The 13,170-nt window shown below is 32.5% G+C and overlaps 1 long non-coding RNA gene across 1 annotated transcript; it reads right to left on the bottom strand.

The window, feature by feature from the left end:
• Positions 1-6,588: 6,588 nt before the first annotated feature.
• On the bottom strand, positions 6,589-7,634 carry LOC139505288 (uncharacterized). Its single transcript, XR_011659618.1, has 2 exons — positions 7,522-7,634; positions 6,589-6,998 (listed from the first exon to the last, which is right to left on the bottom strand). It is a non-coding gene; the product is annotated as an uncharacterized lncRNA (long non-coding RNA).
• Between the last annotated feature and the right edge of the window lie 5,536 nt (positions 7,635-13,170).

Genomic DNA, 13,170 nt, shown 5'->3' with positions numbered 1-13,170 from the left:
TTTGTAGCCATTAGTCTTGGTTTAATATTGAGCAATGCCGGAACTTCTTGGTATGTGATGATCTTGTTCTCGATGACATTGGTGTTAAGTAAGTGTCGCATGGTATATCCATAAGATCATTAACCACTTTGTAGAGTAATGTTAGCTGTAATTTTAGCCCCAACTTTTCAGGAGTGGACATCTGTGGTCGTATCCAGCTGCGTTCAGCGAAGCAATTCATTATATTTCGTTCTGATGTTGTACTGTAAACGTTACACCACTGTCCCCCGTTAGGGGGAGCTTTGGGATCCCGCTAACATGTTTAACACCGCAAAATGTTGTACTTATGTGCCTGTCCTAGGTCAGGAGACTGTAATTCAGTAGTTTTTGTTTGTTAATGTGTTACATATTTGATTTTTCGTTCATTTTTTTGTACATAGATTAGTCGTTAGTTTTCTAGTTTGAATTGTTTCACATTGTCATTACAAGGCCTTTTAAAGCTGACTATAGGGTATGGGTTTTGCTCATTGTTGAAGGCCGTACGGTGACCTATAGTTGTTAATTAATGTGTCATTTGGCCTCTTAATATGGAGATTTGTCTCATTGTCGATCATACCACATCTTCTTTTTATACCCCCGTCAAAATTTTGACGGGACGTTTTATGGTATACAAAAAAGTAAATGCACAAAAATATTGAACTCCGAGGAAAATTCAAAACTGAAAGTCCCTAATCAAATGGCAGAATCGAAAGATTACACACCACACCAAACAAATGGACAACAACTGTCATATTCCTGACATGGTACAGGCATGTTATTACGTAGAAAATGGTGGATTGAACCTGGTTTTATAGCGCTAAACCTCTCACATGTATGTCAGTTGTATCCAATTCCAATCAAATGTCCGGCGTCCGTCTATCCGTCGTAAACATGTTGCATTGTTACTTCATTCATTTATTTCTTTATTTCCTCTTTCAGGAGATTTAATAAACAACATAAGTTATGTTACCAGATTAAATAACAAAAGTTATAATTACAAATTAAAAAGAATTCTCACTAACGACAGTTTCTGTACTTGCACGCTACCGTATCATCGCTCTCGTATCTCTGCTATACTCAGCAAGCCAACAAAAAACATCTGCTGAAGGGTTTAGTTCTGAAATGTTTTTACCTAGTCATTCTTTTTTTTTTTTAGGAAATTGAGGACAAGAACTGAAACATTCTGGGTGGTAAAGTTTATTTCTGTCTTTCTTCCAACAAACAGCGCAAATATGTTAAACTGTTCGCTGGACACCTCTAATAGAAGTCTGATGAGAACCATGATAAGTGCATCGATTTCTGTTGTATAATGTACAAAACCAAATTGTCTCATCTTTACTTTCAACTTTGAATGAGCTGTTTGAAAATTTTGATTTTGATAAAACATATGGTGTTAAATAAGAAGCTCGGATAACAGAAGGATCATCAGACCATTTATTTTGTCCGAGTTCAATTTTCCTTAACCATGCAGGCTGCGTAAAAGGCTAAAAGGCCTTTCCAAGAATAAATCTGACTGTAGTACGTAATCTTTTTCAACGAATTTAAGAGACCCTTTCGTTCAATCTCAGAAATATCTGCTCGGGTGATAATCTCCTTCACATTGTAAGGCACTCTGAGGCCAAAGTAACTGAGTTTTAACCTTATCCGAAGACTTTGCTTTAATACCTGATTTTGTTTTCTTTGATTTCTTTGATTTTTTTGTGTTGTTTACGCTTTGATGAAGTGTCTAAATCTGTATCAGAATCAGAGCTATTTGAAATGATAATAGCTTTCTCACTACGTCGTATAGTGTTGTCTTTAGAATCTGAACTCGAATCACTTGATTTTTCAATCAAACCTAGCTTTGAAAGTTTTTTGTCAACTAACTCATTTAAAAACTCAGATTTTCTCAAATCGTCTAGCTTAACTGTCTCATCCGGTTTTATGTGAGTTTTACTTATGATTTCAGACTTTTTTGTCCGAGTCCTAGTAACCTTCTTATTCTTAGCCTTCTCATTATCTATCTCACCTTTCTCCTGCTTGCTTCTTTTTAAGCTCCACTCGAAGACGCTGTTTCTCATTTTCTCTTCTTTGCTTCTTCAAGCTCTCCCCGGCTTCTTGAAACGACTTTCTCAACTGTGTCAGCTCTTCATCACTCTCGTCTTCCTCGTTAAATGATCTATCCAATAGTTGTGCGGCCTCTAACTTTCTACGGGCGGTGCTAGGAGTTTTTGGTTTCACTTCGGCTTCGACTACTGGCTTATCAACGCCTGGAAGCCCATACTCTGCTAAGCTCTTATAGTTATGTCCCGCTCCCTCTCTTTTAGGGCGATCGGCCATTATGTTAAAAAACTATTAATCTAACTAAAGAGCAAATGTTACCCCAGTTTATAAAAATAGTAAACCGAATGACGTTAAAAACTATAGACCTATTTCCTTGTTGAGTGTAATTTCAAAGTGTATGGAACGATGTGTATATAAACACGTTTACAATCATCTTATGCGTAATAATTTTTTAACGAAAAATCAATCAGGCTTTACACGGGGGGATTCAGCGGTTAATCAATTAATTAACAATTCAAATGATTTTGGGAAAGCTTTAGATAGCGGTAAAGAAATAAGGGTAGTATTCTGTGATATAAGTAAATCGTTTGATCGAGTCTGGCATAAGGGACTGATATTTAAACTTTAACAAACGGGTATATCAGGTTCTTTACTATTAAGGTGGTTTGAAAATTATCTTACAAATAGAGTCCAGCGGGTGGTTATTAACGGTTCATGTTCCGAATGGTTACCTGTAAATGCAGGCGTCCCACAAGGGTCCATTCTAGGCCCTCTCCTTTTTTTGATATTTGTAAATGATATTGTAGAAGACATTCAAGCTCAAATTAAGCTATTCGCAGATGACACTTCATTATATATTATGGTTGACAATCCAACAGAAACAGCTACAATTTTAAATGACGATCTAGATAAGATTTATAATTGGTCAAAAAAATGGCTTGTGAATTTTAATGCCAAAAAACTAAAAGTATGATAATTTCAAAAAAAGTAAATAGACCCTTTCATCCTCCATTAAATATGAATACCCAAGAGCTACAAACAGTTAGTAAACACAAACATCTAGGTGTCTTTTTTTTCTAACAACGGATCCTGGAACGACCATATTGAATATATAGTTTCTAAATCTTACAAAAGAATAAATATAATGAGAAAAATGAAAAATGTTCTTGATAGATTTTCACTTGAAAAAGTTTACATATCATTTGTTCGCCCAATTCTTGAATATGCCGATGTCGTTTGGGACTCCCAAAATCAGAATTTGATTGCCAAACTTGAAAATATTCAGGCTGAGCTTGACGCAGCGCGTATCGTCACGGGGGGCACTAAACTTACTAGTATAAACAATTATATGTTGAAACTCGATGGGAAAAATTATCTGAAAGACGACGCAATCATAGACTAATTCATTACCACAAAATTTTGAATAATAAAACTCCAGAGTATTTGAGAGACTTATTGCCTGATTCAGTAGGAAGTAGGCATGATCATAATACAAGACAAAGAAATAATATTACCCAAGTCAACACACGGACACGTTTATATTCTGAATATTTCATCCCTGCAACAACAAAACTATGGAACACTCTTAACTTAAACATAAGAAAATGTGAATCTCTGTCATTATTCAAAAAACAAATTAGTACCCAAAATAGTAAGGTCCCAACGTATTATTATATAGGACATCGTCTTGGTCAAATTCTTCATGCTCGCTTAAGAATGGATTCAAGTTCTTTGAATTCTCACCTTTTCGTTCGTAATTTAGTAGACTCTCCAAATTGTCGTTGTGGTGATGTAGAAACAAATACTCACTTTCTGTTATCTTGTCCTATATACATTAATTTAAGACATGAACTATTAGATTCTATTTCAGTTCTTCCTGTCCAAGTAAACACAAAAAATTTGCTTTTTGGATCAACGGTACTCTCAGATGAGCAAATTAGTATTTTATTCAGTTTGGTGCAAAAATATATTATTAAAAGTAAACGTTTTAACCCTTGATGTTAATGCCTCATCACTCAATAGGAACCCAAGCATTTCACACTGTATAGTACATTACAATAATTCACGTTTATTTATTATTTTTATTTTATTTTTCTCATGAATATTTTTTTCTTCCTTTTTCACCTTTTCATATTCATATATTTATTACAGAGCATGCCAGTATTTATATTTATGTATTGTTCAATAAGTGTATTATGTCTGTAAAGGGAGACAGATTTGTAAAAGCAAATTGCTTGTTTCTGAATCCTTAATATTATTTCATTGTATAATATGTTTAATGTTGATTTATCTGAATAAATATTGTTTAAACTAATCTAACTAAAATTTTTTAAAAACAAACCGAAAGTACAGCCGCTCGTTTATTTGGAGTTATTGGAAGTGCTTGTTTCAATTTTTTAATTGACCTGAAAAAAAAGAAGACAGGTCCTTTCATTTGAATAAACCCATGATGATTTTAACGAGACATATACGAAGCTTTTTTGTATTTATAATTATAGAATGCATTGGGGAGGGGGGGGGGGGGGGGGTTCTGATTTAAATTAATGTAGCCTGTACCGCTGTCGTAAGTTTGACTTCCGCTTAAATATGTTACAAAAAAGGAATGCTCGATTTGTATGTGATCAGGATTATCCTTATATATAACCTGCAAAAACGAATCCTTGTGTCTATTGATAACAAAACTCTTCCATGAAAAGGGGAGCTATTTCTTCCCTTGTCTTAATCCAAATTAATGTGTATTTGGACTAGTTAATGCTTCTAGCTTCGATATACTAATTTTTGTCGAGCCTGCAACTTTTGTTGCAGAAAGCTCGACATAGGGATAGTGATCCGGCGGCGGCGGCGGCGGCGGTGTTAGCTCACTTCTTAAAAGCTTTATATTTTAGAAGGTGGAAGACCTGGATGCTTCATACTTTGTATATAGATGCTTCATGTTACGAAGTTTCCGTCAGTCACATGTCCAATGTCCTTGACCTCAATTTCATGGTTCAGTGACCACTTGAAAAAAAAGTTCAAATTTTTTGTAATGTTGAATTCTCTCTTATTATAAGTAATAGGATAATTATATTTAATATGTGCGTACCTTGCAAGGTCCTCATGTCTGTCAGACAGTTTTCACTTGACCTCGACCTCATTTCATGGATCAGTGAACAAGGTTAAGTTTTCGTGGTCAAGTCCATATCTCAGATACTATAAGCAATAGGGCTAGTATATTCGGTGTATGGAAGGACTGTAAGGTGTACATGTCCAACTGGCAGGTGTCATCTGACCTTGACCTCATTTTCATGGTTCAGTGGTTATAGTTAAATTTTTGTGTTTTGGTCTATTTTTCTCATACTATATGCAATAGGTCTACTATATTTGTTGTATGGAATGATTGTAAGGTGTACATATCTAGCGGGCAGATGTCATGTGACGTTGACCTCATTTTCATGGTTCAGTGGTCAAAGTTAAGTTTTTGAGCTTCGGTCTTTTTATTTAATACTGTATGCCATAGGTCAACTATATTTGGTGTATGGAAATATTTTATGACCTTTATGTCAGTTGCGCAGGTTTTATTTGACCGTGACCTCATTTTTACGGTTCATTGCACAGTGTTAAGTTTTTGTGTTTTGGTCTATTTTTCTTAAACTATAAGTAATGGGTCAACTATATATGTTGTATAGAAGCATTGTTAGCTGTACATGTCTGCCTGGCTTGGTTCATCTGACCTTGACCTCATTTTCAAGGTTCATTGGTCTTTGTTTAGTTATCTTGGTTAATGTTAAGTTTATGTGACAGTTGTAATAAAGCTTAGCTTTATACTTAGGACTATCAACATAATATCAATGATTAGTATAGAAGGCGAGACATTTCAGTGTGTGCACTCTTGTTTATACAAAAAACTATTTAATAAATATAGGAAGATGTGGTGTGAGTGCCAATGAGACAACTCTCCATACAAATAACAATTTAAAAAGTAAACCATTATAGGTTAAAGTATGGCCTTCAACACGGAGCTCACACCGAACAACAAGCTATAAAGGGCCCCAAAATTAATAGTGTAAAACCATTCAAACGGGAAAACCAACGGTCTAATCTATATAAACAAAACGAGAAACGAGAAACACGTATATATGATATCTGAATACAAATGTACAGTTAATTAAATATTAGAGACAAACATTCATGACCAAAAAGCTAACAAACAAATTCAAACACAGGACATGACTGAGAAATATTTAACCAATCAATGTTCACTTTAGAAAAAAAACGTTTTTTTTATAATCTTGAAGTTTATACAAATGTTGTAAGAATAAGTGAAAAATTGAAGATATTACAAATAATCAAAGTTACTTTATTTTTATTGGTTTTTTTATTTCAAGAAATAGCATACTGTCAGATCCCCTTTAATGTTCGGGTTTGGTTTAAGATAGATTTCATCCATTTATTTGGTACATGTTGTTATTTTTATTTCATAAATCCTAATTCAAATAAATACGGTAATAGATGTCCAAGTCCCACAGTACACGGGTAAAAGAATGAGTCTTAAGATTTTGAATATTTAATTGTTTAATTGTTAACAATTTGTTTTATGTCATTCTATTTTATTTTCATTTTTTTTACCTCGCTTTATCCATTCTGTTAGAAAATGGGATTCCCTCGTCAATCTTTGGTGTACTTGTTAAATCAACACGTATTCTTTTTCTGTAATTATTCATGTAATTCCTTCTGTTCTCCTTCTTGTTATCTTTTTGCAGGTTTTGCTGTTTTCTTCTTTCATTATAAAGTCTTTGTTTAATTGCGCTCTTTGTTTCACTTAGTGCTTTAGTCTTTGATAATTTGTTTTTTTTGTAACGGTTTTTTATGTAGCATCTCGCTTTTTGTTCTCTTCTTCTTTTTTCCTTTCTTTCTTTATTTAATCTTATTCTTTCAGTGGTGGTTAAATTTGTTTTGGCCTACAAGAACGTAGTTTATGCATAAAAAAATAAAATGACAAAATAAACGTTACGTTGAAAATCACGGAAAAACGTTACAAGATTTAGGAGATAACTGTATTGTATTTTAAGCTCCGACGGCATCAATTGGGGATTTGATGGTCGGTAACAAATCAGAGTTAGACATTTCGATTTTCTTCTTATTTTTTGTCTTTCATTATTTATTCAAAATTCCTTTTATATGAGAAGGACTTTTAAAAACACATTACACAAAAAAACATAAATTAAAGAATAAGATACACAATTGATTTATATTTACGTTCGAATGTACAACATCTTTACGAAAACGTACATAATTTGTGAATTTAGCACACGGTTACCGTAACAAAATGGACTAGACAAGCAAAAAGTTAAAATTCGATTAGAAAATTCCACTTCCAAACCATATTTTTGTACTATTTGTAAACGGTATTAAAATTAAGCACATTAAGAATATATGTTTTTTTTTCGTTTATATATTATTGCATTCTATAAAATTTCTTACCGTAGATTCCATTGTAATTTTCCCCCTATTTCATATGTCTTGTTACATCATCTTTTGAACATTTCAATGCATCTTCTAACTCGCATATTTGAAAAAAATGCCCAAAACGTCGGATGACGTCATAGCGAATTGTTCTAAAATTTTGTATAGCATTTCCCGCTAATTTGCGTGCAAAAATAAGATTTTCTGATTCAAATTACTAAAAAAACTCGATTTCCATGTTACAAGTTACGCTCCTGAAGACGTTACGCACGGTATTCGGTCTATCTTTCATTTGACCATTTCTTGATGCATAAGTAGGACAAAAACAAATCAATTCTACGTATTATCAAATAATAACTTGTCTTGGTTCATCATTTAAATCGATATTAAATAAAACCTAATGTTAATATATTTAATTTTATGTATTATAACATAATTAAGCAATAAGTCCCGTGTTCATAATGCCATTTTTGCCGTGTAAGACGTAACAACAATAACTAACCATACAAATATAAACGAAAAAAAATCAAAAACTACTGAATGGATTACGATGATAATCAAACAGGTTGGATATAATATGATCATATGCATGGTGTGCAACGGTTACGATAAATATCATTTCAGTTCGCATTCTAGTGGCCATTTTCGAAATTCCATAGAGCTGTAAGATTTGAAAATTCGAGTATACAAAAATGAAAGCAAGCACTTCGATATTACAATATTTTCACATAAGTCATAGAAAAGGTTCGCCACCTCTACATGCAAATGTAATTCTATTGAATTTTACGAACATAGCTTCGCTCATTTTATTACTTTCGGTATTTTCCGTGTCTCCCTTAAATGTTACCATAGAGCCATTGTTTAAGATTTTTCAGTACCATGCTAATATAGGGTATTTTAAATTTGTGACAGACAAATGAACTATGAAAACAAATGTTACTACTGAAATGTAATTTTTTTAAAGATTTGTTTAAGCCTTCAGTGTTAAGGAAACACTAAATTTTTCATCAATTTCCATCAACTTGTTCATGTCTCCCTAAAATGTAACACGTCCATATTGAACGTTTTTTGCAAGGAACGTCAATGTAACGTATTATATATATTTAATTTTCCATAGACTTAAAGTTTAGCATTTTTGACTTCTACCAAAGTTTTGTAAACCATGTGCTAATCTTAATGGCGTCGAAGTTTTTGATAAATTACAAGTTTTCTATAATACCGAACCTCTTGACTTTTGGGCCTATAGTAAAAGATATGTTTCTGCTAGTACGAATGTTTGTTGCATATACTAACAGTTATCATATCCACGCATCCGACAAACTGACGCATGTGAAAAATACTCATCCTATTTCAAGGACTGTAGATCACTTTCTTATCTTAATAAATGAGCAATTTCAAACTGCCGTTTTCTTTCCAAAAGTTGAGGATGAATCGAAATTATAGATCAAGCTAAAAGAGGATACATATAGTAGCTGTTGCTGCCATTGACCCGAACGAGAATTATTTTTCATTATAATCTTCTCGAAAGACACATATTTGGAATGTTGGCAGTACGGATAGAAAGACCTTAAAATTATTTCAATAAGTTAAGATTATGAGGAAATAAATAAAATCGAGAATGGAAAGATTATTTGTCAAAAATGTATTATCAGTCATGTTCACAGTCTATAATTTTTTTAAATAAGTAGTCAAACATCAAAAAGCCATATGTATTAAAAATAGTGCAAAGCTTTAACGTTTTGTACAGAATTCGGTTGAAATAAATGAAAATTACGTCGATTAACGTTACCATTACTAAACCGAACACTGTGCGTAACGTCTCATATTTTTTGACGTTTTTTTCCCCCTTTATGGTTATTTGATTTAATTTTATGTTATAATTTTATTATTTCAAAGATATTAGAACTATAAAACTATAGTCTTTTAGACATTACATATCATACCATAAGCATAAAGCATAAAAGATTTATTTAAAGTCGGTTATACATATAACAATACAACATAAGCTCTGTAGAGCTTTTATCCGACATACATATAAGACAAGCACAATACATAAAACATAAAGCACATCATGCAAAATAAATAATATTATCAAGCACAGCAATAAGCACAATTAGAGCATATATTAAGCAAACATAAAATGCAGATAAACTAACATTCATGCAATAGCTATTATAAAGCACTAAAAGTAATTCAAGCATTAGGAACACAAATAAAAAATTATGCCAAATAATTTAAAAGCCAGAGTATACAAGATAAATAAATAAACTGATCTACAGCTCATTGAGATCTGCAGGAGGAACACCGACACGAACTGCCCTCCCAATTACCAACCAAACTTTTAAACTGACCCAATGGCATTTCTTCCCTCATTTTATTTGGCAGTTCGTTCCAGAGTTTGGCTCCTGCATATCTAAATGAGTGTAGCCCATGGGTAGTTGTCCTTACCCTGGGAACATCTGCTATGTTGTAATTTCTAAAAGAGTAATTACATTTTTTTAATTTCAATAAGTTCATGTAGATATAATGGACATTGTTTATTAATAATTTTATATACCTTTATTGCTATCATTCTAATTCTTCTGATTTCTAAGCTTGGTAATTTTGATTTAATTAACAGTTGTTGATAGGAACTACAATAGTCTTCATATATAGTTCTTAGGGCACGCTCCTGTATTTTCTCTATTTTTATGGTGTTACAATCACCACAGAAGTGCCATATTACAGGACAATAATTAAAATTTGACATTATAAATGAATAATATATAGTAAGTCTACCTAATTTTTTAAAATGTTTACCAATACGTTTGAGTACATGTAATTGTCTTGATGCCTTTTTACAAATATTGGAAATATGGGCATCAAACTTAAGTTGATAATCAATTGTTACACCCAATAATTTTACTTCTTTTTCACAATGTATAATATTACCATCTAAATTAAATGAAATGTTTTTATTTTCAGTTTTCTTGCCTATGGCTATTGCCTGAAATTTGTCAGGGTTGGCCTTCATATGATGTAGACTGAACCAATTTATTAGCTCTAAGCTTTCTTTTTCTAAAATATTTACCACAGTGTCTATATCACAGTGTGAATATGACAAAGTATTGTCATCTGCATAATTATACAATGAACTGCTTGAAACAAAATGAAAAATGTCATTCAAAAAAATGTTAAAAAGTACAGGTCCTAATATAGAGCCTTGCGGCACACCTTTATATATATCTTTCCAGATACTTATATTTATACCAACTTTTACACATTGTTTTCTTTTACTTAAATAGCTGTCTATCAAGCCTAAAGCTGTTTCAAATAACCCATACGCCTTTAGTTTTAAAATTAATAAATTACTAGAACACACCCGCGAAATCGCGGGCATTCAGAGCGTAGTTTATAGTATGTAAAGTGTTGTTGGAAGAATTATGTAAAATATTGAATGACTGGAGAATTTCAGCAATAGTATCATAAGTCAAAGGTTATTGGGGACAGGAAAATGTGTTTTTTTTTTATCCCTCCTCCTTTATTTCCAAAATTCCCAATTTTGGTTTTCTATCAATTTCAATATGAACATAATACATTTAGTGGGGAATTTCAGCAAAAGTATCATAAGTCATAGGTTATTGGGGACAGGAAAATGTTTTTTTTATATCCCTCCTCCTTTATTTCCAAAATTCCCAATTTTTTGTTTTCTATCAATTTCAATATGAACATAATACATTGAGTATGTCATGAACATTTAAGTAAGGAGCCTGTAATTCAGTGGTTGTCGTTTGTTTAGATTTAATAACTGGAGAATTTCAGAAAAGGTATCAAAAGTTCACATGAATAATTTTAGCGCTTATATAAATCTGTATATTATGAACATTAAATTTCATTACTATATAAATATAGTGTATTTACTTTCAATTTTAAGTTTACTAATCGATCCATGGTGGTCATTGATATAGTATACAGACCCTCTCTATTTAATAAACTATGTGACGGCCGTGGATAGTAAACTTGAAAATGATAGCAGATAGAATTCTTAAAATACAGTATACAGAAAAACGCAAACCGGAAGTCTAATTAGACTTAAAATTTCGTCCAATGACGGGACAATATCCGGATGCCTTTTTTCTCGTTTTTCTCCCAAAATAACTCAATCTGAATAATCATATGAATGGATGACAAATGCGACTATGCACTGTACCTATAGGACACAGAGGCGTGTTGATTAATTTATTGTGGAAAGAAGAGAAGCGACACCAAAAATGAGGTCTTCTCGTTTAATAGTATAGATGAGGAAGGCAATCAAAGGCTTTCGAGAGGTCCATCAACACAGCAGCAATATATTGATTATCATCAATAGCCTTCTTCCAATCCTCAATGATTTTCAAAAGTGCTGTCTGGCAGCCGTATCCCGCTCTAAAGGCAGACAAATATGGGTGAAATATATTTTGAAAAAAATCAACTAGCTGTTTGAAGATGGCTCTCTCGAAAAACGTTGATACAAAAGGTAAAATACTGACTGGCCTATAGTTGCCAACTTCCAGTTGACTATTCTTCTTGTGAAGTGGCACCACTTGAGCCTCTTTAAGTTTGTCTGGAAATACAGAGTGCTCAATAGATTTGTTTATACTGCACTCGTTCTATTTGAGCAGTCAAATTGCGTTGACCGTATATTTCTATGTCATATACAGTCACTGACCTGATATCACTTTTCCTCATGAATATTTAAATAGAAATTGTCGAAATTATGTTTAATTATTCATACGACCTCTTCAACCTGTTCTTGTTTTCAATGTAAACAACGATGCGTTTAACGACTCAAACTTGCATTTCTTTTGCAATTTTCGGGAAAACATATATCACTTTTTAATATTTTTTTGTTTGCAACCTATAAATCATTGTTTTATGTTTATTGTTGATATTTTAGTCTGCAACGAATTCGTTCACCATTGATTGCGGTAATGATGTACATTTCATCGTGTTTTATATTTCTCCGTCTGTGTGATATGAGGCCTTTTTAAAGGGGGATTTTTCCCAATATTTAAATAAAAAAATAACATTAACACAATAAACAACAATTGGAAATGTGTTTTTTTTTTAGATTGCAGTATAAAGACAATAATAGTGCATTGACTTGACATATCAACGATATAAGGATGAGGCTTAGAAACGGGGAAATGCGAGGCTGTGCAATTTTGTTATTGGTGTCACAACTGCTGGTTTTGCCAATTTCAGTATTTTAACGGATAACCCGTCTTTACCTGTAGCCTTATTTATACCAAGTTTGTTTATTTGTTTTTCTACAAACTTCTCTTCTATAAATTTAAAAATTAAATTGAATTACCTCCAGTTTTCATTTATTCTAAAAGACATGCTCAAATTAGGAAGAAAAAACGCGGAACTAGTAGCAAGGCCGTAGCTAGGCATCTTATTTAAGTGAGGCAAAATAATTGAGCCGAGCGAAGCGAGGCGAAATTTTTTTTGGAGGGTATGAAATGAATGGTGCAAAATCCTGCATTCTAGGCATATTTAGAGAGTTTGATAATGTTATGAATTTGGACAATTTTTATATAAATTTTTCATATTTTAAGACTTTTACTAACACCAAATTGTTAACAACTTTATTTAAATTTATATGTAAGATAATCATCCTAATATCACTGATTTGAGTCTGTTGCC

This window comes from Mytilus edulis, unplaced genomic scaffold (assembly GCF_963676685.1).
Source record: "Mytilus edulis unplaced genomic scaffold, xbMytEdul2.2 SCAFFOLD_252, whole genome shotgun sequence".
NCBI lineage: Eukaryota > Metazoa > Mollusca > Bivalvia > Mytilida > Mytilidae > Mytilus > Mytilus edulis.
Note: the sequence above shows the minus strand (reverse complement) of the source record. Positions and strands in the feature narration are given on the sequence as shown.